Raw genomic sequence first — 25,542 nt, forward strand, 5'->3', positions numbered from 1 at the left:
AGAACTTAGACTTAAAATAAGAGCCAATTAAAAATCCATGAGAGGGCCCTGGCAGGTTGGCTCAGTGGTAGAGCATTGGCCTGGCATGTGGAAGTCCCAGGTTTGATTTCTGGCCAGGGCACACCGGAGAAGCGGCCATCTGCTTCTCCACCCTTCCCTCTCTCCTTTCTATCTATCTCTTCCCGTCCCACAATCAAGGCTCCATTGGAGCAAAGTTGGCCCAGGTGCTGAGTATAGCTCAATGGCCTCAGCCTCAGGTGCTAGAATGGCTCTGGTTGCAACGGAGCAACGCCCCAGAGGGGCCAAGCATCACCCCCTGGTGGGCAGGCTGAGTGGTTCCCGGTCAGGCGCTTGCAGGAGTCTATCTCTCTGCCTCCCCGCTTCTCACTTCAGAAAAAAAAAAATCCATGAGAGCACAAATTTTGAGTTTGTGCTAAAGGGATAAATATAAATTTGAATTGGTTAGTTACAAGAAAATATGACCAAGTTTACAAAACATCTGATGAAGTTAATAGTATTTGGGTCAAATTTGATTTATTAGAGCACTTGATTGACCAAGTGGATTGTTAAATCACTATAGACCAGAAACTGAATGACCTGACAGTGTGGGATGAGGAGGTTGGAGGGGGACATCTGGGGTGGGAGTGTTGTGTGACCACACTACTTGTTGTTATAATCAGTGGTGATGTCACGTTTTTTGGAAGTGGCACAGATCAGTGAAAGGGCAGAGTCAGGCCTTGACCAATGGTACAGTGGATAGAGCTCAACCTGGAGTGCCAAGGTCGCCAGTTCAATCCTGGGGGCCCTGGGTTGAGCCCCGGCCAGGACACATATGGGAAGCAATCAATGGCACAAGTAGGTGGAACAATGAGTTAATGCTTCTCTCTCTCCCTTCTTCTCTTCCTCTCTCTCTCCCTCCCTTCCTCCCTCTCAAATGAGAGAAAGAAAGAGAGAAAGAAAGAAAGAAAGAAAGAAAGAAAGAAAGAAAGAAAGAAAGAGAGAGAGAGAAGAGAAAAGAAAAAAGAAAGAAAGGAGGGGAAGGAGGGAGGGAAAGAAAGAGAGGGAGGGAGGAAAGGAAAGGGGAAAGGAAAGGAAAGGAAAGGAAAGGAAAGGAAAGGAAAGGAAAGGAAAGGAAAGGAAAGGAAAGGAAAGGAAAGGAAAGGAAAGGAAAGGAAAGGGAAGGGAAGGGAAGGGAAGGGAAGGAAAGGGAAGGGAAGGGAAGGGAAGGGAAAAGGAAAAGGAAAAGGTAAGGGAAGGGAAGGCAGAGAAGCACTAGGGTGGGGGAAGAGCAGAGGGAAAAGGTGAAAGTAGGTAACGTGACCCCCCTGCGCCCCACATACTAATACACCATAGACACATGCATTGGTTCCAGGGAGTTGAGCCCCAAGGCAAATAGCAGGGTCAGACCTTAAAATGTTTTATTTTTGTCTGAGTTTGGGCTGAGTTAACCAAATGGCAGATGTCTCCACTGTGTATTTGTGGTGTGAACTCCTAGACACACATTTACACTCCCATTTGCCAGTAAGAAACAAACCAAATGAGACGTTTGGTCGCTGGATCTTGTAGTCAATGATAACATTTTTTGTTCTGACCTACTTAACAACACTTACTGTTTACCAAGACTTGAAGAGATTAGTCATCATTTCAGATAACCCAGCAGGAAAGCATTTTCTAAAGTTGTGTAAGCTTTCTATAACTTGTTTATCTTTTATTTCCAAATATCAAAATTCCTAAACTGCGTAGAAACCAAACCACAGGTAATCAAGACTATGTATTATTTTTCCAGTTGATTTTTTTCAATATTTTTGGTTATAAAATTATGATATAAATATGTGGATATTCAAATCTAATGCTTTCTGTAAATTTAGAACACTTTTTTATTACAAAAGCAATACAAGGTTTTATAGAAATATTAAAAAATAAATTAGTAAAATAAATAAATAAAAATTTTAAAACTATAGGTCTATTTGCTAATCCTGTAGTATATCCTTCCAGAATTTTTATGAACCCATCTGTCTCTACCTCCTTATTGTGTTTTATTTTATTTTGTAAGCCTTATTATAACCTGACATATATTGTGCATTTATTTGCTTTATTATCTGTTGCCTGTTTCTCCCACCAGGATGGAAGCCTTCTACCACTTGTATTCACTATGAATGCCTTCAACCTCACAGTGTCTGATATACTATATTAATGATTTAATGAATGAATGAAAGAACGAATAGTTGGTACTCACTAAATATTTGAAAAACTGAAAGCCAGTAAGTCCAAGCCAAACTGCCCAGAGTTGGAGAGATGGTAAGTTGATTGGAATACGCTTCTTTTCCACTTTATTATTCTTTACTCCATCTGCTATTGGCTAAATTAGTCCATTACTTTCGGCTTGAACGCCGTAATTTAGCTATAGGCATATATACGGTTCATTTTCTTTTTTTTTTTTTCTTTTTTTTTTTTTTGTATTTTCCTGAAGCTGGAAACGGGGAGAGACAGTCAGACAGACTCCCGCATGCGCCCGACCGGGATCCACCCGGCACGCCCACCAGGGGCGACGCTCTGCCCACCAGGGGGCGATGCTCTGCCCCTCCGGGGAGTCACTCTGTTGCGACCAGAGCCACTCTAGCGCCTGGGGAAGAGGCCAAGGAGCCATCCCCAGCGCCCGGGCCATCTTTGCTCCAATGGAGCCTTGGCTGCGGGAGGGGAAGAGAGAGACAGAGAGGAAGGAAGGGGGGGTGGAGAAGCAAATGGGCACTTCTCTATGTGCCCTGGCCAGGAATCGAACCCGGGTCCCCCGCACGCCAGGCCGACGCTCTACCGCTGAGCCAACTGGCCAGGGCCTATATACGGTTCATTTTCATTATGTGAGATATTGTGCAAGTCGGGGTTTGGTGGGAAGTGAGAGATCAATGTGGAGGGGGCAAGAATGGAAAAGGCGGCCCTGGCCGGTTGGCTCAGCGGTAGAGCGTCGGCCTAGCGTGCGGAGGACCAGGGTTCGATTCCTGGCCAGGGCACACAGGAGAAGCGCCCATTTGCTTCTCCATCCCTCCGCCGCGCTTTCCTCTCTGTCTCAAGGCTCCATTGGAGCAAACATGGCCCGGGCACTGGGGATGGCTCTGTGGCCTTTGCCTCAGGCGCTAGAGTGGCTCTGGTCGCAACATGGCGACACCCAGGATGGGCAGAGCATCGCCCCCTGGTGGGCAGAGCATCGCCCCATGGTGGGCGTGCCGGGTGTATCCCGGTGGGGCGCATGCGGGAGTCTGTCTGACTGTCTCTCCCCATTTCCAGCTTCAGAAAAATGAAAAAAAAAACCAAAAAACAAAAAAACAAAAGAATGGAAAAGGCCACTACGGAGCACACACACGCCATGCGGCGGTGCCTGGCCTGCCCCACACACTCTTGAGCTCTCCAGGTCTCCCCCTGCACTGTCAGGAGGACATACAGCAACTGTCTCTTGCCTAAACCCAAAGAGAAAGGTGAGGAGGCCGAGTAACTTCCACAGTAACTGAAGGAAGGAAGATAATATAAACCCTTTTACTTTTTTTTTTTTAACCCAACATCTGGACATTTTTTACCAGTTTCCCATTCACAGAGAAAAAGTGGTCAAGGAATTATGTCTTGATTTAATAAAGATCCACCATGTCATTAACAGACAATGCCTCTTTCTGGTAATGCAAAATATTTAAAATCTGATCTCATTATTCCCTTTCATTCTTTTTGTGAGAATGTCTACACTATAAAAACAATTCTAGAGTGTACCATTCTATAGGATGTCAGGGGAGTGATCGAGACCAGACCTTTTAATAACTTTTTTTGGAAAAAATTTTAAACTCACAGAAAAAAAAATGATAGTCCTTTACTAATCCATAAGAAGAAGAGAAGCAATCCAATGCAAAACAGAAGATATGAGCAGACACTTCACCAAATAAGATCCATGAGTGGTAAATAAGAACATGAAAAGATGCTAGCCATCATTAGTCATTAATGCTAACCCATAATAAGATGCCCCTACACTTCTATCAGAATGACTAACATCAAACGGACTGACACCACCAACTGTCTGGGAAGCTGTGAAGAAATAAGACCCTCCCCCCACATACGTTAGTGGTGAGAATGCAGCAAAATGGTATAGTCTCTTTGGAAAATGTTTTGGCAGTTTGTTAAAGAACTAAACATATACCTACAATATGACCCAGAAGTTTCACTCATAATTACCTACCCAAGAGCAACAAAAAATACATCTCCACATGAAGACTTGTATATGGGTGTTCATAGCAGCATTCCTTATAATAATAAAACTAAAAACAATCCAAATGTTAATGAACAATGAGTAAACAAGAAGTGATATATTCATATAATGAAATACTATTCCACAGTAAAAAGGGAATAAACTATTGACATCTGCTACAACAGCGATAACTTTAATAATACTACGCTGAATGAAAGTAGTCAGGTACAAAGGATCACATATTGAATGATTCCATTTACATAAAATTTATAGTAAACTATAAATTTACTATGACACTTAAAATTGGTGAATTTTATGAAATGTAAGTTATATTCTAAAAAAGCTTTTACAAATGGGAACATATTCCAGATATTATCTGTTCTGTGCTTTCTTTCTACTCAAAACTATAACCTGAAGAGAGTTTCAGATCAGCATAGTAGCTGTTCCTCTTTTGTTAGTGGTTGTTGATGTGTCATTTTATGGCTGTGCCAAAATTTAAATAAATTAGATAGACATGCAAAAAAAAAAAAAAATGTTCCTTTTCCCATTTAGTCCAGAGGCCTTGGAGATATTTAGCTTCCGCAGTGCTCAGATTTAAAATTTCCTCCTTTCATGCCTTAAAATCTCTGAAGTACCTGTAATTAGATGCTAATGGTGCCTCACCTGTGTCCCCTCAGCAGCCACCATTCCCATACATGTCAAGGGTTTCCCACTGCAATTACTCATGGCAGGAGCATACATGACTCATTCACAGGTAGACCAGAAGACCAGGAAGTTACTGTCCCTTGCCAATGATGGATAGGAGCTAGTGGATAATACCCCAGCTTCCTGACTCCTTAAGTGAAGCAGCTCTGAGGCGAGATCAACACCATCTTCCAGAGCTCCTCAGATGCCCACAGTGGTAACTTGCTCATTACTACAATTGCTTCCTCTTCCCTGTCTCATTTCCTCACTCCCTCAACATTTTGTGTGTGTGTGTGTGTATGTGTGTGACAGAGACAGAGAGAGGGACAGATAGGGACAAACAGACATGAAGAGAGAGAGATGAGAAACATCAATTCTTCGTTGTGGCTCCATAGTCTCCTTAGTTGTTCATTGATTGCTTTCTCATATGTGCCTTGACCGGGGGGCTACAGCAGACCAAGTGACCCCTTGCTCAAGTCAGTGATCTTGGGCTCAAGCCAGTGACCTGGGGCTTCAAGCCAGTGTCTTTTGGGCTCCAGCCAGAGACTATGGAGTCACAGTTATGATCCCATACTCAGCCAGCAACCCCGTGCTTATGCTGGCGAGCCCACACTCAAACCAGATGAGCCTGTGCTCAAGCCAGCGACCTCGGGGTTCCGAACCTGGGTCCTCCGTGTCCCAGTCCAATGCTCTATCTACTGTGCCACGGCCTGGTCAGGCTCCCCCAACATTTTTCCTAGAATCATCTTCCAAATAATTTATTTGAATCTAAATCTTTGTTTCAGGGTCTACTTTGAGGGGACCCCAAAATAAATTGCCACCAAGAAGCAATACTTATTGATTGGCTCATAGGTTCTGGAACTTACTGTTCGATCTTTGTGCATTTATAAAGATGGCTAGAAGCCACCAAGTCCATAGGAAATCAACAGGACTAATAAGGGACAGGACTTCAGAATGCTACTGGGACAAATAAGGTGCCATCGTTAAGATGCTACTAGCATCAAGGTCTGTGTTCACTTTCTTGCTTGGCCAATGCAGTGACACAGTATAAATAACTTACAAGTGTTTGGAAAGATGTTGACTCGTTCGAGGCTTAGGTTTCTTCCAGAGACCACACGGCCAAGAACACCCTTAGCATATGCTTTATGACTTATCACTCACAAAAAGCATAAAAACTGCAAGTCTTTTCCATGCTAACTTGGAAAAGTCCTGTAAATTTATGGCTGCAAATTCCACCCAACATAAAAGCTTTGCCTCATCTCCTTCCAGCTGAACTGTATGCATGCCAGATGAGAGAGCCAAGGTACTAAGAGAAGCAAAGAAATGGTATTTTTGCAGCATTCACATCCTTCTCCTAAAATTGTAGCAAAATATACACATCAGTGTAATTGACAATTTATTTATCTCACTTGCTGTTCATGTTTCATTATGATGAGCTTGAGCAACTGGTATGCACAAATGCCAAGTCTAACCATTTTAGGTAGCTGCCAAGGTGGTAACAAGTTGTCACTGCGAGAGGACAAGCTCAACAGCTCCAGACACTCTTGAGTCCACTGTGAACAAAGCTAAGGTACACGATAAGGCAGCAATCCCCAGCTGAGGTCTGAGTTACAAAGAGGTTTGAAAACCTAAGGGCATGCAGCTTTTAATAACCATGTCATCTCCCATTGATAACAAGTTAGAATATCATTAAAGAGCTGGAAATATGCCCAAAGTGATAACTAAAACTGGCATCGGCAAAGGCTTTTAAATTTCACATTGTATTTGCCCAATTTGGCAGAAGGCAGAGGAAGCACAGCAGAGTGCCTTTTTGATCCTAAGCCACAGCTAATAATAGGAACTTCCCCAGTGAAGTCAAATACACCTCTTTGCCTCTTGGCCTGTGTTTGGCCATGTGACTTGCTCTGGTCAATGCAATAATGCAGAAGTGTCAGCTAAGTAGCTTCCTGGACCTGACCAGGTGGTGGCTCAGTGGATAGAATGTTGACCTGGGATGCTGAGTACCCAGGTTAGAAACCCTAAGGTTGCCAGCTTGAGCCCGGGGTTGCTGGCTTGCGCATGAGATCATAGACATGGCCCCTGGTCACCGGCTTGAGCCCAAAGGTTGCTGGCTTGAAGCCCAAGGTTGCTGGCTTAAGCTCAAGGTTGCTAGCTTGAGCAAGGGGTTACCAGCTCAGCTGGAGCCCCTTGGTCAAGGCACATATGAGAAAGCAATCAATGAACAACTAAGGTGCCACAATGAAGAATTGATGCTTCTCATCTCTCTTCCTTCCTGTGTGTCTGTCCCTATCTAACCCTCTCTCTGTCTCTGTCACAAAAAAATGAAAAATCAAAAAATCAAGATCCCATGACCACACTAAAAATACCTCAAATTTTGTATCTCCTGGTGGGACAATTCCAGGATGTAGCCTACCCAAATTGTCACAGATCCCAGTAAGATTGAGCTCCAGCTGTCCACAGTGGTCTCCAGGAATCACTGCCCATACGGATACCTGCACCCTAATTCTTGACCCACACTAAGACACAGCTCATTTTTACAAATAACAAACACTCATCAAGCATCCAATATGCCAGGCACTGTGACACACAGATGACTTCACTTCTCTGTGCCTCAGTTTTCTCACCTATAATATGGAGACAAAAACAGTGCTGTTGTGAGGAAAGAACATGTAATGTGCATAGGACAGGACCCGAGTTATACAGCAAGCCTTCAATAAATGCTGCTATTTTTAAGGAATATTTGCTTCTCCTTATGGTTATCAGGCTTCTAAACTGCATCTTGCTGGTGATGGAAAGAATGCAGTAAATGGTGAAAGAAGAGAATGAAGAGAGAAAGAATTAATTTCATCTTCAGAGAACCACTTTAAAATCTCAGTCAGCTGATGGCATTATGGCAGCACCAGCCTTTAACCAAACAATGAAAGGGAAGACAGAAGCTACAATGAAGCATCCTTCATTTACTATTAAGTTAAGGACATTCTGTTGCCTGGAGGGAGGAGACAGCTGAGAACCCTGAGAACCGGAGGAGAGAAAGGACACCCATGCAATGGGAGGAGTCACCCGGTGGGAGGAGCCACTCAGTGATGTTGTGCTCCTTGGTGGAGGTCACTAAGGCCTGGGCGGGATTTTCAGAGGAACTCCCCTGAGTAAGCTTTCAAATGGGCTCAGCAGGGGCCAAGGACTTGTGAGACAGCATAGGGATCTGACCAGGGTTCTTAAGGACATCAGATAAGAAAAATACCGCAGAGCTGGCGCCACCAGGCTGCTCCTGCCATAATCCCGAGGGCACCAGGTGGCCAGAAAACACACAGATAAACCAACCACAAGAATGAAACCATCCCTCCACTCCCTAGGAAAAATATCAGTATCTTATCTCCCTTCTAACCACTCACTCTCCAGCAGATGTTGAAACCATTATTTCACATCACAGTTGATCAAGGTTGGCCAATATACGACCTCCTAGGGTGGCAGTAATGAGCAACACTGCCCTCTTGCTCCCACTGCCCACAGACACAGAGATAGTTGCCAAGCAACCCCACAGAAGTTGGAAATAACCCCTCCCTGACATGGAAATTTCCACTCGGGAACTCTTCTTTCACAAGCCCGCCTTTTTCACAAGCCTACTTTTTCACAAGCCTGCTTGGTCTCTAGCTTATAAAAGTAGCCAAGCAGAGCCCCTGCTTGGGTTTGGAAGACCTTACGTTCCTCTGAGTTGCCTCGGTGGTGCTTGAGCATAAGCTACTAACATCTGTCTGGAAATTTCTCAGGGGTTTCTTCTAGATTTCTGTCTGGGGAACCCAAGAACCCTAATACCAGTAACACTTGGGTCTGGTGGGCAGAGGATTAGGCTTGCACCAGACACTATCAGAGCACTCTTTGGGGTACCATGAAATAGGGCACTTAAACCTGGCCTGTGGGGGACCTCGTGACTCAGCGGGGAAAGAAGATGGGTCACCCAGTTGGGGTTAACAATTACCCACTCTAATGATCCAGGGGAAGGTGGGGACTTCCCACAGGTAGTTGCTTCTTACTGAGGGCTGATGAGTTCTTTGTGGTGATGTCATCGCATCAGGCCTGCCTTTCCAACACTCCTCAGATCTCCATCCAAACTGTGGCAGCAGGGGGTGGGGTGCTCTGATGACACCTGGTTGGCAGCCATTTCTGTCCAACCCGCAGGCCACATTTAGTGTGGTGGAGTGCAGTTTTGTGCATTGTGAGGCAATCACAAAGCCCAGCCTCAAACTTTGCCACTGCCCAACTGTGTGGTCAAGGGTAAGCTATTTAACCACATAGGGCTCAGTTTCCCTGTCTGTAAAGTGGATATCATGATACTCCATTTCAGGGCTACTGTGATGATGAAATGTGACAATGAATGTAGTGATAGTGTCAGGCAGCCAAGTGTTCATTTTCCTGAAAATCTATGAAAAAAATGACACAGGAGAAAGACCATTGGACCTTACCCCTCTGGCTTTGATGTTCCCCTAACTCTTCCAGCAAACAAAATCCATCACACAAATCATGTGGAACTTGAGGATTGGGGGGGGGGGCAGGAAATGAGTAGAATGAATGCTATTATTCCAGGTTTGTGGAATGCATGGTCTCTTTCTACTGATAGTGATGCAAAGTGGCTGCTTTGTGCTTAACCCCCTGCTCTGCCCACCATGCCCTCCAGGTCTGCCACCCTCAGCTGAAAATGGGAAAGAAAATAATAGTAAATGAAAAGCTACTCTTTACTACCAACTATCCACCTGGTGCTCTGCCACCATCCACACCCCCATCATTTCAATCCCCCCTTTCACAAGCTGAGGCGGATGGAGGACGGGAAAATCACCCGTGACTCCTCTATTCCGTCTACCTCAGCCTCTGCTAGTTGCTCTCTTTCCTCCATCCAGTTCCAGTTTCTTTTAAGTTTAAGTCATGCAAATGTTCCTTTCCACCATCTCCATTGTAATCTTAATTTCCTCAGTACACTTCCTCCTCCCCGTCTGCCTGCTCTTTGCAAGGTGGCTTTGCAACTCCTCCCACCAAGGCCTATTCCTCTTAGAGATGACTCTATCTCAATAAAGGTGAATCTCTTTCTCATCGTGAATCTGGACTGGCCTATGACTTGTTTTGGCCAATAGAATGTGCTAGAAGTGGCACCCACAGAGTTATTCTCAAGAGTTAGCTCCCAGAAGCTGTGCACGGTCACTCCCTTGAAGCCCTTACTAACCTGCTGGAGGAGGACAGACATGTGGAGCTGAGAGAGTCACCCCACGGAGCTCATCCTGGACCAGCCAGCTCCCCGGCAACCTGGAAACTGATTGAAGACTTGAGTGGCAGCGTGGCTGACCTAGCTAGACCAGCTGAGTCCAGCCCGAACTGCCAACCTGCAGAATCATGAACTAAATAAATGGCTTTTATTTGAAACTACTAAGTTTTGGAGTGGTTTGTTAGGCAGAAAAAGCTAACGGGAATATTAAGTAATAAAAAATATAATTACAGAATTAAACTTATCAAGTGTTTTGCCTGTATTTATTTATCCTTCTCAATTAAAAAGAAATCTTCATATATTAGACCTCCCGCCACACCTGTGATTATTGGAGCCTTATCCTCCAATAATCTCCAACACTATGCACATGGCAAATACTGGACATTCTGGACAATGTCAAGATAAATGTGGTTCAGAGTTCTCTAGCAGCAGCCGTGACAGGCACATGCCTACACAAGTACCACCAATCCTATGGCAAAGGCTGACCAGAATGAAAGCAGAAGTTACATAGGTCATTTTTCAACATTCATACCAAAGTCAGTTCTCCAACTGCACATCTGAAAATATTTCCCACTTGGATAACAACCTACTGAAAATATTATTTCAGGTCCTACCAGTTTCTGTTATTATTTAGTTTACTGCTGCACTTCATTGAAGTTACTTACTGATAAAAGTCATTCACAAATATGTTTATCCAACAGGAAAGACAGAGGAAGTGAAGAAGCCTCTGACCTCAAAAGACAAAACTTTAGCACCAAGATAAGACTCATGCCCAGAATTTTACACTTCTTTATCCTATCATCATCATTCTCAAGAAAATTCACATATAATGCTTTGGTATTTAATTTGCATTTATTCACTGTCTGCCTCAGGTTAGAGTCTGTGCTAGAAGAACTGAGGAACACGGGACACAGACCACACCCTGACCTCAAGGAGCCTGAAATCAAACAAGAACTAGAAACACTGATAATACAGATGCATTCAATTGCACAAATGATCATTACTTTGCACAATGTGAAAAAAAGTATCTTGTGTAAACTGAGCAGAAACCATGGATTCTAAGCTCATAGAGAGAAGACAGACAGCTTCTCAAGAGAATTGTGTTTAAGCCAGTACTAGCAGCATTGATCTAGGCTAGGGCTCCAATTCAGGAAACAGAGTCACAACAGCCTATGTAAAGCTAGTTCTCCAAAGTTACTCTCTTGTCCTCTTACTTCAAATGGGTTTGCTTTCTCTGTTAAGCCTAATCCGGAGGGACCAGAAACACTGAAGACACAAACAAAGTCCGTCGATTCCACACCAAAGCTTTATTGTCTAGCTTGGCCAAGCGGTGGGATCTCCGATAGAAATCTGAAGGAGAGCACGCTGGCCCTTTGTTCTACTTAGTTTTTATAGTTTTGTAAGTGGGAAGTACAGAAGCAAAAATTGTAATTAGGAGCCCCTTACCACTATTGGTTATAGTCATATATCCTTTAACATGATAGGACCATGTTCAATTTGCAAGCCATACATCCTTTTGGAGAAAACAAAATTTACAAGTCAACACAATGGCAGAAAGATATCTTTTTACATATTAAACGGCATTCCGGTATTATCTAGTGTTCATCTGCTATCTCTCTGTCCAGAGTCACACGTGTTAACTACATGCATTTACATAGGAGAGGTAGTTTCCGTGGGGACAAATGCCCGCAAATGGCTATTAGTTATAAGAAAAGTTTTATTTTGGCTTTTCTCTCCCTGCACCTGGCTAGCCATTTACCCCTTTTCCCACAGGCATGGTGGAATGTCTGGGGATCCATGTTTCCCTCCCCTTTGCATTTACAATACAATGCCAAGGGCCATCCTGGTTATGCCAATCACACAGTACAGAGACTATTCTCACAATTTCTCTGCACACCTTAACCCAAATTAATAAAATGTTCTCCAAGCCTCTTAAAATATTAATATTAATTCTGTAGTTTTTGGTACCTTACAACATCTGTGGGTGAAGTGGCTCAGTGGCTCCTCATCTCTAAGAGCAGTTATGTCTGAAGGAAATCAAAGTTCCCAGTTCCTGATCCAGAAGGAGTAGACAGTTGGGACAGAGGTGGATCTCATAAGCTTGGCATCAGGGAGCTCTGGGTTCAAATCCCATGTCTTTGTGTGGCCTCCATTCTCATACTTGTAAATGAGTATAATGACATCTACCTTAAGAGGTGTTGCACTGAGTTTAAATGAGATCACTCAAAACATTGACAATGTTTATTTTGCTCCTGAATCTGCTGTGGGGGCAGGGCTCAGCAGGGTGGTTAATCAAGGCCGGCTTGTTCCAGCTCCACTGAGCATCAATGGGGGCAGCTCCAAGGCTGGGGGCTGTAGCCTTCAAAGTCTCACTCACAGGTCAGTGGGACTTAGGTGGGGCATCGGCGGGACTATCTCCACATGGCCTTTCTATTGGGCCTGGGCTTCCTCACATCCTGGGGGTTGGTCTCAAAGGCAAGTAGGCAAGTGTCCCAAGAGAATGAGCGAGCCAGGTGGACACCACCTTACCTTCACTGATCTCCAATTTGAAGTCACTCAAGTGTTACTTCTGCTGCATTCTCTCTATCAAGGCAGTCACTGATCCACCCAGATTCCTCCAAGGGATAAAAAAGTAAACTTCCTGATTTAAGGGGGTATGGGAAAGTTCTGGAAGACCAACAATGTTGCTGTGGCCATTTTTGAAAAATATAATCTGTCCCAGTGACCTATACTGATACCTTTTCATGCTAATTCCCTTCAATATGAAGATCTACGATTATATGGGAAAAAAAATAGATGAAATTTGGAGACAAGACTAAAGTAGGAAATGTATAAGAAAGGGAGAAAGAAGAGTAAGGCTTTTATGTTGGGACAGGACCCCACCATCATGATTGTTCTATCTCAGTAATCGACCAAGTTCTTTGTGCCCTCTGGTGCCCCCCATCTAAGATGTGGGCAACAGCAGTGCCTATCTTCATGGTGCTACTGTGAGGATTTGAAGAATTAATCTATTAAAGTGCTTAAAGCCATGTCTGTCATATAGTGCTCCATACATGTGAGCAGTTATATTTTATGCTCTCGGAGTTTTCCTGATCTTGGCTTGACCCTGTGGTCAACGCATTAAAAATTGAAACCTTCAGATAACCTGGAACTAGGTAAGCATCTGACCCTCTGAAGAGAAAAGTCACATCCACATCAACACAATCAAGCTAGAGCACACAATATCCCCATCTTACTGAAGAGCGTGGTTTTGTAATCTTGTTGATACTTACCCTTCAGGCCAGCATCTCTTCTCCTCTCGTGGTTTAGTCCAGCCCCAACCTCCCCAGCATCATAAAGAGATCGCACGTTTTATCTTCTCCAGTAGAAGTTCAGAAGTCTGGATCTCTTGTGTCCATCTACAACACAAAGAATCAAATATTTAGAGTTTGTTAAACATTTTTAAAAAAATACTGTGAACACTCACCCAGGGAACTTGCCTCCTTCCTTGGCTCTGGGAGGAGGAACTGATAAAATAGATGGGAGCACAATGAGTGGCCTGTCCATACCATTCTGATCCCTCATTCCCACCTTGGGGCCAGGTAACTGAAGAGGTAACTCAACTTTGTTACTAGAATGTTCTCTGAATCCCTATGCCAATGCTCAGATTAGTAAAACATCAAATAATCTTTCACTTAAAAAAAGGAACTAATCAGCCCTGGCCGGTTGGCTCAGCGGTAGAGCGTCGGCCTAGCGTGCGGAGGACCCGGGTTCGATTCCCGGCCAGGGCACACAGGAGAAGCGCCCATTTGCTTCTCCACCCCTCCGCCGCGCCTTCTTCTCTGTCTCTCTCTTCCCCTCCCGCAGCCAAGGCTCCATTGGAGCAAAGATGGCCCGGGCGCTGGGGATGGCTCTGTGGCCTCTGCCCCAGGCGCTAGAGTGGCTCTGGTCGCAACATGGCAACGCCCAGGATGGGCAGAGCATCGCCCCCTGGTGGGCAGAGCGTCACCCCTGGTGGGTGTGCCGGGTGGATCCCGGTCGGGCGCATGCAGGAGTCTGTCTGACTGTCTCTCCCTGTTTCCAGCTTCAGAAAAATGCAAAAAGAAAAAAAAAAAAAAAGGAACTAATCAGCAATGATTAGTCAATCAGTATTTCCTATCAATGAAGTAATAATTTTATTTATTTATTTTTATTTTTATTTTTTGTATTTTTCTGAAGCTGGAAACGGGGAGGCAGTCAGACAGACTCCCGCATGCGCCCAACCGGGATCCACCTGGCACGCCCACCAGGGGGCGATTGCTCTGCCCATCCCGGGCATCGCTCTGTCGCGACCAGAGCCACTCTAGCGCCTGGGGCAGAGGCCAAGGAGCCATCCCCAGCGCCCGGGCCATCTTTTGCTCCAATGGAGCCTCGGCTGTGGGAGGGGAAGAGAGAGACAGAGAGGAAGGAGAGGGGGAGGGGTGGAGAAGCAGATGGGCACCTCTCCTGTGTGCCCTGGCCAGAAATCGAACCTGGGACTTCCGCACGCCAGGCCGACGCTCTACCACTGAGCCAACCAGCCAGGGCCTTATTTTTTTCTTTACAGGGACAGAGAGAGAGAGTCAGAGAGAGGGATAGATAGGGATAGACAGACAGGAATGGAGAGTGATGAGAAGCATCAATCATCAGTTTTTTGTTGCGACACCTTAGTTGTTCATTGATTGCTTTCTCATATGTGCCTTGATCGGGGGGCTTCAGCAGACTGAGTAACCTGTTGCTTGAGCCAGCGACCTTGGGTCTAAGCTGGTGAGCATTTTTATTTTGATCAAGCCAGATGAGCCCGCGCTCAAGCTGGCAACCTCGAGGTCTCGAACCTGGGTCCTCGGCATCCCAGTCCAACGCTCTATCCACTGTGCCACCGCCTGGTCAGGCTGTTTATTTATTTTTTGGTGGCAGAGACAGAAAGATAAAGAGAAGGACAGATAGGGACAGACAGACAGGAAGGGTGAGAGATGAGAAGCATCAATTCTTCTTTGTAGCACCTTAGTTGTTCATTGACTGCTTTCTCATATGTGCCTTGACGGGGGTGGGGGCTACAGCAGACAGAGTAACCCCTTGCTCAAGCCAGCGAATTTGGGCTCAAGCTGGTGAGCCTTGCTCAAACCAGATGAGCCCGCGCTCAAGCTGGCAACCTCGGGGTTTTGAACCTGGGTCCTCCACGTCCCAGTCTGACGCTCTAACCACTGCATCACTGCCTGTTCAGGCTGTTTATTTCTTTACCCCTTGCATCAAAATAGTTCATACAAATTTAAACATTCCTGCAATCTTCCAGTCTAGAATTTAGAGATAGAACTAACCTAAATATGAAATTCCCGAATTATCCCCTATTTCATTTTTTTGCATCAAAACTATACCTTTTCAAAATTAAGTACATAAATGCAGTCATTTATCTTGCAAAGAAACAGAAATACAGCCTAACCAGGCAGTGGCACAGTGGATAGGGCATTGGACTGGGATGCAGAGGACCCAGGTTTGAAACCCCGAGGTCACCTGCTTGAGTGCAAGCTCAGCAGCTTGAGCTTGGGATCACAGACATTACCTCATGGTCCCTGCCTTGATCCCAAAGGTCGCTGACTTGAAGCCCAAGGTCTCTGGCTTGAGCCCAAGGTCACTGCCCGTCCCTCTTAGCCCTGCCCCCCATCAAGGCACATATGAGAAAGCAATCAACAAACAACTAAGGTGCCGCAACGAAGAAATTAATGCTTCTCATCTCTCTTGCTTCCTGTCTGCCTGTCCCTATCTGTCCCCCTCTCTGTCTCTGTCTCTGTCACAAAAATAAAAATAATTAATAATAAAAAAAGAAACAGAAAACCGATCACAAATATAAGATCAAAAGCTCAAATTCCCTTTGACCATCATCACTAATATCTGTAGCTTGGATCCTTGAGGTGAACACTTTTTAATTTGGGATTATATCTTTAGTCTGTGGATTTGATTATTTAATCTCTCTCATATGTGTGTGTTTCTTTTCTAAATAAATATTTATTGGGTATCATCCTGCATCTTGTTTGTTTCAATCTCAGGATATCTTATCAGACATTTCCTCATTAGCATAAGATTACCTCATTTAAAAAAAAAAACTCTTTCATTACTACTTCACAGTCTCAACTCCTCCATCAGGCCGTATAACCGAGCTCTGACTTCCTCCCTTGGTACTTCCAGTGTTAACATGCATTCTACCCTTCCTTCGTTCTCTAGATATGAATTTTTGGCCTGGAATATCCTCTCTGCTCCTTTGTATTTGAGAAGACTAGCTCTCAGGTCTGGAGGCAACACACTTGGTCTTGAATCCCAGCTGAAAATTTCAAAGAAAGTACTTAACTTTTACTTACTTGGATTCCCTATGTGTTAAGTGGGGTAACTATACTAACACCTACTTCAAAGGGTTGTTCTAAAGATCAAGTACAATAATCCATGGAAAGTATTGTTTCATTACAGGGTACTTAGTAAATGCTCAATAAGTTACCTACATCAGTCATTGTCATCATCATCATCATCATCACTTTTGATTTTTTGCTTTTAATTTAAATCCCAATATCTTCTTAAATCAGATTATCCTCTGAACTGCTACTCCACATGTAGATAGGATTACTAAAAAGAATCTCAATAAACTCTAAGCTCCGTTCACATTACTTCCCAATGTCTTCTCATTTTTGCTACTAGATAGAAAAGAAGTTGGGTTAATTTACTGGTCTCCTGCACTCAGGGTGAGCCACAGTTACACAGAGCAAAGGGAGCCAGAAGCAAAGGAAGGTTATCTTTTCTTTTTTCTTTTTTTTTTTTTTCATTTTTCCGAAGCTGGAAACGGGGAGGCAGTCAGACAGACTCCCACATGCGCCCGACCGGGATCCACCCGGCATGCCCACCAGGGGGCGATGCTCTGCCCCTCTGGGGCATCGCTCTGTTGCATCCAGAGCCATTCTAGCGCCCAAGGCAGAGGCCACAGAGCCATCCCCAGCGCCCGGGCCATCTTTGCTCCAATGGAGCCTCGGCTGCGGGAGGGGAAGAGAGAGACCGAGAGGAAGGAGAGGGGAAGGGGTGGAGAAGCAGATGGGCACCTCTCCTGTGTGCCCTGGCCGGGAATCAAACCCGGGACTCCTGCACGCCAGGCTGACGCTCTACCGCTGAGCCAAGTGGCCAGGGAAGAAGGTTATCTTTTCAAGGTATAGAAATTCTAGTGCTTCCTCCATTACATTGCTTATCATATTAAATAAGAATGAGCAAATAAAATAACTAAATACCTTATTCTCATAAACTTGTACAATTCTACCAAGCAACATTATAAACTAAATAAGAATAAGAAAGTAAACATTACAATTAGAAGTAACAAGAGGGATCCAAGATGACAGCAAAGTAAGTAGAAGTTATGCTCACCTCCTCCCAGGTCCAAAATGAAACTGAAACTAAATTATGGAACAATCAACCTGAATAACCAACAGAAGACTAGCTGAACAGAATCTTATAATCAAGGATTTGCAAAAGAAGCCACATAAAGACCGGTAGGAAGGGCAGACATGCAAAACAAGCTGGCCCCACAACCACATGTGGCGGCTGAGGAACCAGAGGGATAGCTCAGCTGAAAGGGTCTCCCCTGCGGAATGAGGGTTCTCAACACCATGCCCCGAGCACCAGAGCTAGGAAGAGGAACCACATAACATTTGGCTATAAAAATCAGCAGGGACTTTGTCTGCCAGTGAGACTGAAGTCTGCTAGAAACTCTGGTGCTCTCTTAAAGGGACTGTGCACAAAATCTTGTTTGTGGCCAGGCATGATAGGTTCTGACAGAGCGAGAATGGATCAGAGTAGACTGGAGTTCTGGGAGGACAGCCTGGGTGGGGTGGTTCCAGGAGAGAGTAGAAGAGACAGCCACCACAGTTCCTGTATTGAGTCTTAATCCCACACGGCTCACCAATGGCATCTTTTCCAGACCCAGTACTCCTTTCCATTCCACCACATCCTGGAGGACAGCATTAGCCCTGCCCTCTCCACTCTGTCTATTCTCCCATGGGAGAACTCACCCTGCCCAGGAATCCGCTGCCTGGGCCCCTGGTGAATTCTGATTGGAGGATTCTGAAAGAGTGAACTCAAGGAATGTCAGAGACTGAGTTGTGTGGCTCCAGAGTGGAAGCCACTTTCCCCTATGGCACTCGGGCCTCATCAGTGCTGTCTCCCATGGGAGATCCACTAGCTCCACACTCCTACTTCAGGTAGCCCCAGCCTGCAGCACTCACACACTGCGAAGGAGTCAGCTGGCTATGGCCAGCCTTGAACGCTGGGGAAGACTCTCTCTGAAAGCTATCCAGGAAGTCCAGCAGAATCAGTGAGAGACTGAGTTGTGTGGCGGTAGAGCAGACGTCATCTTTCCCTTGTACTTCCACCCAATGCTACCATTCCTATGCAGAGCCCTCCCTTCATACAGTCAACTCTTGGTCCGTTTGGGTCCTGACAACTCTTTGAGACCCTGCACTACCACAAACATCCAATAGCACTCTAGGGGTGGTCTTCTGGCTTTTGTGTACTTTGAGACTTTTGCTGAGTGGCTTCAGTCCCAGCACTGGTGCTGAATTTGATCTCTGTCAGTCTGGTGAACAAACTCACCTATACCAGACTCACTGAGAACATACCTCATGCAACTGGCATACAGCCAGAGGCTCTTTCAGTGACTGAGGCTAACAGGCAGGCAGAAGTGGATCTCGAGGTGCCTTGGACCTTTTGCTGACCTGCTCTTGGGGCCAGTGTTGGTAGAAGCCAGCTTTAGTGTACAGCTTGCCCCCCCCCCACACACACAAACACAACCAGGCCCAGAAGAGGCAGCTACATACTGGATCACTCTGTAGTTTCAAACAAGTAGCCCAGGACCAGTCACAGGAATCACTTGACATTCACTTGTACTAGAGTCCCTCCCAAGAGGTTCCAGGACCAATATACATGGTAGCAGGGTTCAGACCACATCAGAGGACAACTCAATTAGCTCCACAAGCAGCACACTTAAAGGGAAATCTCAACAGGCACCAGATACTCCCCTCGCCTGGTGAAGGAAAAATACACAATTCCAGGGAATGCAGATAGTCATAAACAAGATGAACCCAAAAATGTTCACACAAGACACATAATAATGAAAGTGGGGAAGGTTAAAGACAAAGAGAGAATCTTAACAGGAGCAAAAGAAAGACAACTAATTGCTAAAAGGGAGCTCCCATAAGACTGTCAACTTATTTCTCAACAGAAACAATTCAGGCCAAAAGGGACTGGCCCAAAATATTCAGTATTGAGAAGCAAGGACCTACAATCGAAACTATTCTACCCAGCTGAGCTATCATTTAAAATTGAAGAAGAAATAAAGAACTTCCCAGACAAGAAAAAGCTAAAGGAGTTAATTACCCCTAAACTAGTATAATAAGAAATGTTAAAGAGACTTCTTTAATAGAAAGAAAGAGAAAAAAGAAGGCACAATCCAACATGAGGATATAATCCCTGTAAATATCTATTTGCTCAACATAGGAATATCTAAATATATAGAGTAAATCTTAATGGGTATAAAGAAAGAGGTCGAGAGTAATACAGTCATTAGTAGGGGCATTACCAGTGATGTGATACTGTATCTAGCAAACACTAAATATTCCATTAAAAAAATTTAGTAAAGTTAATAAATAAATTCAGTAAAGTGGAAGAATAAAAAATAATTTCCGAAATCTGTTGTATGTGCCAATAATAACTATCCAAAAGGGAAACTAAGAAAAAAATGCCATTTATAATTGCATCAAAAAATTAATAAAATACCTGAAATAAATTTAACCAAGAAGGTGAGAGACCTGTGCTCAAAAAAATTATAAGACACCGAAAAAGAAACTGAAGAAGATACAAATAAATGGAAGCAAATACCATGCTCATGGATAGGAAGATTTAATATTATTAAAATGTTCATATTACCCATAGCAATATATAGATTCAACATAATACCTATCAAGATACCAAAGGCATATTTCACAGACCTAGAACAAATATCTAAATATTTATATAGAACCCCTCAAAACCCCAAATAGGCACAGTAATACTGAGAAAGAAGAACAAAGTTGGAGGATTCACACAACCTCCAAACTACAGTACAAGGCCATAGTAATTAAAACAGCATGGTACTGACATTAAAACAAACATATAGAACAACTGAACAGAAGGGAGAGCCCCAAAATAAACTCACACGTATATGGTCAAGTAGTATTTGACAAAGGAGGCAAGAGAACGTACAATGATGTAAAGATTGTCTATTCAACACATGGTGTTGGGAAAATTGGACAGACACATGCCAAAAAATAAAGCTAGACCACCTTATTACACCATACACAAGAAAAAACTCAAAATGGATTCATGATGTAAATGTAAGACTTAAAAGCATGAAATTCCTACAAGAAAACATGGGCAGTAAAATCGCTCACATTTATTTTAGTAATATTTTTTTTCTGATATATCTCCATGGATGAGAGAAATGAGAAAAAATTAACAAATAGTAATACATCAAACTAAAAATATATGCACAGCAAAGGATGCCACCAACTAAACAAAAAGACAACTTGTTGAATGGAAAAAGATATTCTCTAGTGATACATCTGAAAAAGGTTAATATCCAAAATTTGTAAAGCATTCACCAAAAACAAGACAAAACAAACAAATCCAAGCAACCAATCCAATTAAAAAATGGACAGAGGACTTGAGTAGACACTTCTTGAAAGAGAACATACAGATAAACAATACATATACGAAAAATGCTTAAGCTCATTCACTGTCAGAGAAATGCAAGTTAAAACCAGAGTGAGATATTATCTCACACGTATCAGAATAGCTTTCATCAGTCAAGCCACAAACAAAAAGTATTGGCATGGGTGTGGAGAAAAAGCCCTTCATGCATTGTTGGATGAATGCAGATTGGTGCCGCCACTATGGAAAACATTATGGAGGGTCCTCAAAAAATTAAAATGTGAAACCATAAATTAAATTATGACCCAGTGAGTTCACTTCTGGGTATATGTTCAAAGAAACCCGCAACAGTAATTTGACTATATGCACTCCTACATTTATTGCAGCATTGTTTACTATAGCCAGATATGGAAGCAACACAAGTGCCCATCAATAGATGATTGGATAATACAAAAGTAGTACATATACACAGTGGATGATTACTTGGCCATAAAAAGGATGAAATGTTACCATTTGTGGCAGCATGGATGAACCTAGAGAGTAGGATGCTAAATGAAATAAACCAGAGAAAAACAAATGCCACATGATTTCACTCCTATGTGGAATCTAAAACACAAAATACACGAACAAACACAATTGAAAAGACTCACTGACATAGAGAATGGACTGGTGGTTGTCAGAGGGGAATGGGTTTGGGAAACTGGGTTAAATAGGTAAAGGAATTAGGAAGTACAAATTGGCAGTTACAGAACAGTCATAGCAGTATAAAAGTATAGCATAGGGAATCCAGTCAATAATATTGTAATAACTGTGTATGCTGCCAGGTGGGGTGGGCACTGTAATGTTGGAGGGACCACTTTGTAAAGTGTATGATTATCTATGCCGTACACCTGAAACTAATACAAAGTAATATTTTTTTAAAACAAAAGTAAAATGTCCTTCGAAAAAAAGTGATGTCAAGAGAAAACCTTATCATTTCCCTTTAAGTGTCTCCAACAGACTTCTGAAGTGTTCTTGAACATTTTTACACGTAAAAGGAAAGATTTGTACAGTTATTCAGTATTCCACAGATTATTATTAGTTTACTTAGTTGTCAATATTTTATTCTCTATTTTAAACCTATAGCATTGTTTTTCTATTTTAAGTTCATATTTTCCTCAGCTCACCAAAAATGATCAATAAAAAGGACTGACAATTTGGAGAAAAAAAGAAGTAACAAGCCTATTTTAATATAGCATGAGGCTGTGCTGAAACTAAGTCACTCCTTGAAAACTAAATGTGGTGGAGTTACATCTTCTGTGAAGGGAGGGGCTAAAGTAAGAGAACAAATCAGGAATTGTCCTTAGACTTAATCTGCTGTATTGAGAGGCACCCATGATAAGACCACCTGGGAAAACAGGAGATGGTGGTGTCCCACATTGTGCGGACTGTAGGACATCCACTCGCTGAGTGGAACACAGGTGGAACTACTCACACAATTCTGATTGTCTCAGTCTCTCTTCTACTCTGAATTCTCCCTCCACATGTCTCTATGAACTGCTGTGCAGCTTTCATTCACCCTCACCACTAGACCGTACTTGGGCTTCACTTGGGGCAAAGACATTGTCCACGCCCTCAGTCCCTCTGCTCCTTCCTCATATCCTGCAACCATTCAAATTTTTGGGATGACTTGGTCCCAAGGCAAATTAAATAAACACAAATCAAAGGCAGGCACTGAAATGACCTGGCAGAACTTGGTTACAAGGTTCACGTCGTCAGGGGCTCACACTAGTGACTGCACACCTGAGACCTTTTTTCAAACCCATGCCCAGGTCACACCTCAAATCAATTACAGAATTTCTGGGGGTGTGACCTATGTAGCCCTATTTTCGAGCCCACTGGGGTGATTCCAGTGTACAGCAAAAGTTGAGAACCAGTGACCTAAGGATAAATGGCTTTCAAACTCTTTTCACTTCTGTTTAGAGTAATATATACATTTCACATCATGACCCATCCCAAAACACACAAATACAAACCAAAAAAAAACATTATATATACTACAGCACGGGTCCCCAAACTTTTTACACAGGGGGCCAGTTCACCGTCCCTCAGACCGTTGGAGGGCCGGACTATAAAAAAAACTATGAACAAATCCCTATGCACACTGCACATATCTTATTTTAAAGTAAAAAAACAAAACGGGAACAAATACAATATTTAAAATAAAGAACAAGTACATTTAAATCAACAAACTGACCAGTATTTCAATGGGAACTATGGGCCTGCTTTTGGCTGAGATGGTCAATGTCCGGTTCCATATTTGTCACTGCTAGCCGTAACAAGTGATATGAAGCGCTTCCGGAGCCCTGACGCGTGCGTGCGTGCGTCCGCGTCACCGGAAGTAGTACTGTACGAGAGCGACGCCGCGCTTTGCGGCGCTACCACATACAGTGCTCCTCTCACTGACCACCAATTGAAAGAGGTACCCCTTCTGAAGTGTGGCGGGAGCCGGATAAATGGCCTCAGGGGGCCGCATGTGGCCCCCAGGCCATAGTTTGGGGACCCCTATACTACAGTATACTTAAGTCTTACTCCTAGCTACACTTTCTGATGTTTTCCATTCCACTCATAGACCACTAGGGGGGGTCATGGCCCACAGTTTGAAAAACACTGCCTTAGATGACCCAGAATATTGTTAAATGAATTATTAAATATTATCCTTGAAATAAAAAACATATTTCAAAAACTTTTAGCCCTGGCCGGTTGGCTCAGCGGTAAAGCGTCGGCCTGGCGTGCGGGGGACCCGGGTTCGATTTCCGGCCAGGGCACATAGGAGAAGTGCCCATTTGCTTCTCCACCCCCCCCTCCTTCCTCTCTGTCTCTCTCTTCCCCTCCCGCAGCCAAGACTCCATTGGAGCAAAGATGGCCCGGGCGCTGGGGATGGCTCCTTGGCCTCTGCCCCAGGCGCTAGAGTGGCTCTGGTCGCGGCAGAGCGACGCCCCGGAGGGGCAGAGCATCGCCCCCTGGTGAGCAGAGCATTGCCCCTGGTGGGCGTGCCGGGTGGATCCCGGTCGGCGCATGCGGGAGTCTGTCTGACTGTCTCTCCCCGTTTCCAGCTTCAGAAAAATACAAAAACAAAAACAAACAAACAAAAAAAAAACCTTTTAAAGAGGGTTTTTGAGCCTCAGAAAATAAGTCCCCACTTACAGATGCCCACTATGAAAATCTTTATTATACTCTTGAATTCTTCCATTTTACAAAACAAGAAAGGTCAGACTTATGCATACATTCCCTCTTGTGTGCACATATGATGGTGTGTGTTGTGCTTTGCCCATTAACCATTACTTCATATCTATATTATCACACAACATTTGTCTCTGAACAGTCCTTAAACAATGACACTGTGGACGTCCAAACTTAGAGCTCTCAAAGCTTATTTCAATGTGTTGCTCAGGGGGAACTTGTCTTAATTTTTTCTTGTTCATGCGCCATGGGCATCATAGAGTGTGATCATGAAGCTGGCATCTGCACTAATACCTGTTAACTGAGTTTTAGCATTCTGGCATACATTACCAGTGTAGCTTAAAAATAAAATAAAAAGATAGTACACTAGGGAGGCTGATGAACATCTGGTTTTTCAAAGAAAGGGGTTTGCCATCTCTAGCAGTCTCTCAATAGCTACCATGCTTCTAACAGACTCTACTTTTAGGTATGCAGCGCTCTTCCCACATGGGAATAACAGAATTCAACGTTGTTGCCAGTTTTTACTAATGTTGCTGTAGTGGCATCCTTAAATGTTTAAGACAAAGGTTTTTCTGAGCACCCATGGGAAAAACCCACCAAGTGAAATGTTATTAGTCAAATTCCAAAGGGGCTTTGACTTTGAAAAATACAGTCACTAGCCAAACCCAAACCAACCAATAGAAATGCTAAACTGAGCTTATAGTTGACATACGACATATGTTATCTTACATAAAACACCAGCACCATAAAGACTATGTCTTTATATAAGAAATATAATTGTATATTAAAAAGAGCAGTGACTGACCAAGGCTCCCTTTGGTCAGGATGAAGCAGCTGGAATGACTGGAGATGCGGTCTGAACCTTGCTGGACTGGCCTCACAGCGTGTGAACACAAGAAGCAGTTCCTCAGCAAGGGCATCTGTTTTCAATTTGGTTATTAAACTTTAGCATGGCTGTGTTCCTAAGAGAAATGCAAATCCATTTCAAACATATTGGTTTCTAAGTAAACTAAAATTTCTCTAGGGTATATTAAAGTTTTTCTTCTTTTTTTGAGAAAAAGACAGGAAAAGAAGAGAGATGAGAAGCATCAACTCATAGTTGTGTCACTTTAGTTGTTCATTGTTTCTCATATGTGCCTTGACTGGGGGCTCAAGCCCAGCCAGTGACCTCTTGCTTAAACCAGAGACCTTGGGCTTAAGCCAGCAACCTTGTGCTTCAAGCCAGAGACCTTTGGGCTCAAGCCAGTGATCATGGGATCATGTGAATGATCCCACACTCAAGTTGGTGACCCCACGCTCAACCTGGTGAGTCCATGCTCAAGCCGGATGAGCCTGTGCTCAAGCCGGATGAATCCACGCTCAAGCCAGTGATCCTGGGGGTTTTGAACCTGGAACCTCAGTGTCCCAGGTCCACACATTATCCGCTGTGCCATCACCGGGCAGTCTTACAGTG

At 43.8% G+C, this 25,542-nt stretch overlaps 1 protein-coding gene across 1 annotated transcript in view; it reads right to left on the reverse strand.

Moving 5' to 3' along the window:
- The window catches only part of RIN2 (Ras and Rab interactor 2), a 247,243-nt gene that overhangs the window by 172,383 nt on the left and 49,318 nt on the right, over positions 1–25,542 (reverse strand). Inside the window, exon 2 of the mRNA XM_066387018.1 lies at positions 13,430–13,555. The gene's annotated coding sequence lies outside the window, so the exon portion shown is untranslated. The remainder of the gene's footprint in view (positions 1–13,429; positions 13,556–25,542) is intronic.

Source organism: Saccopteryx leptura, chromosome 5 (genome assembly GCF_036850995.1).
Source record: "Saccopteryx leptura isolate mSacLep1 chromosome 5, mSacLep1_pri_phased_curated, whole genome shotgun sequence".
Taxonomy (NCBI): Eukaryota; Metazoa; Chordata; class Mammalia; order Chiroptera; family Emballonuridae; genus Saccopteryx; species Saccopteryx leptura.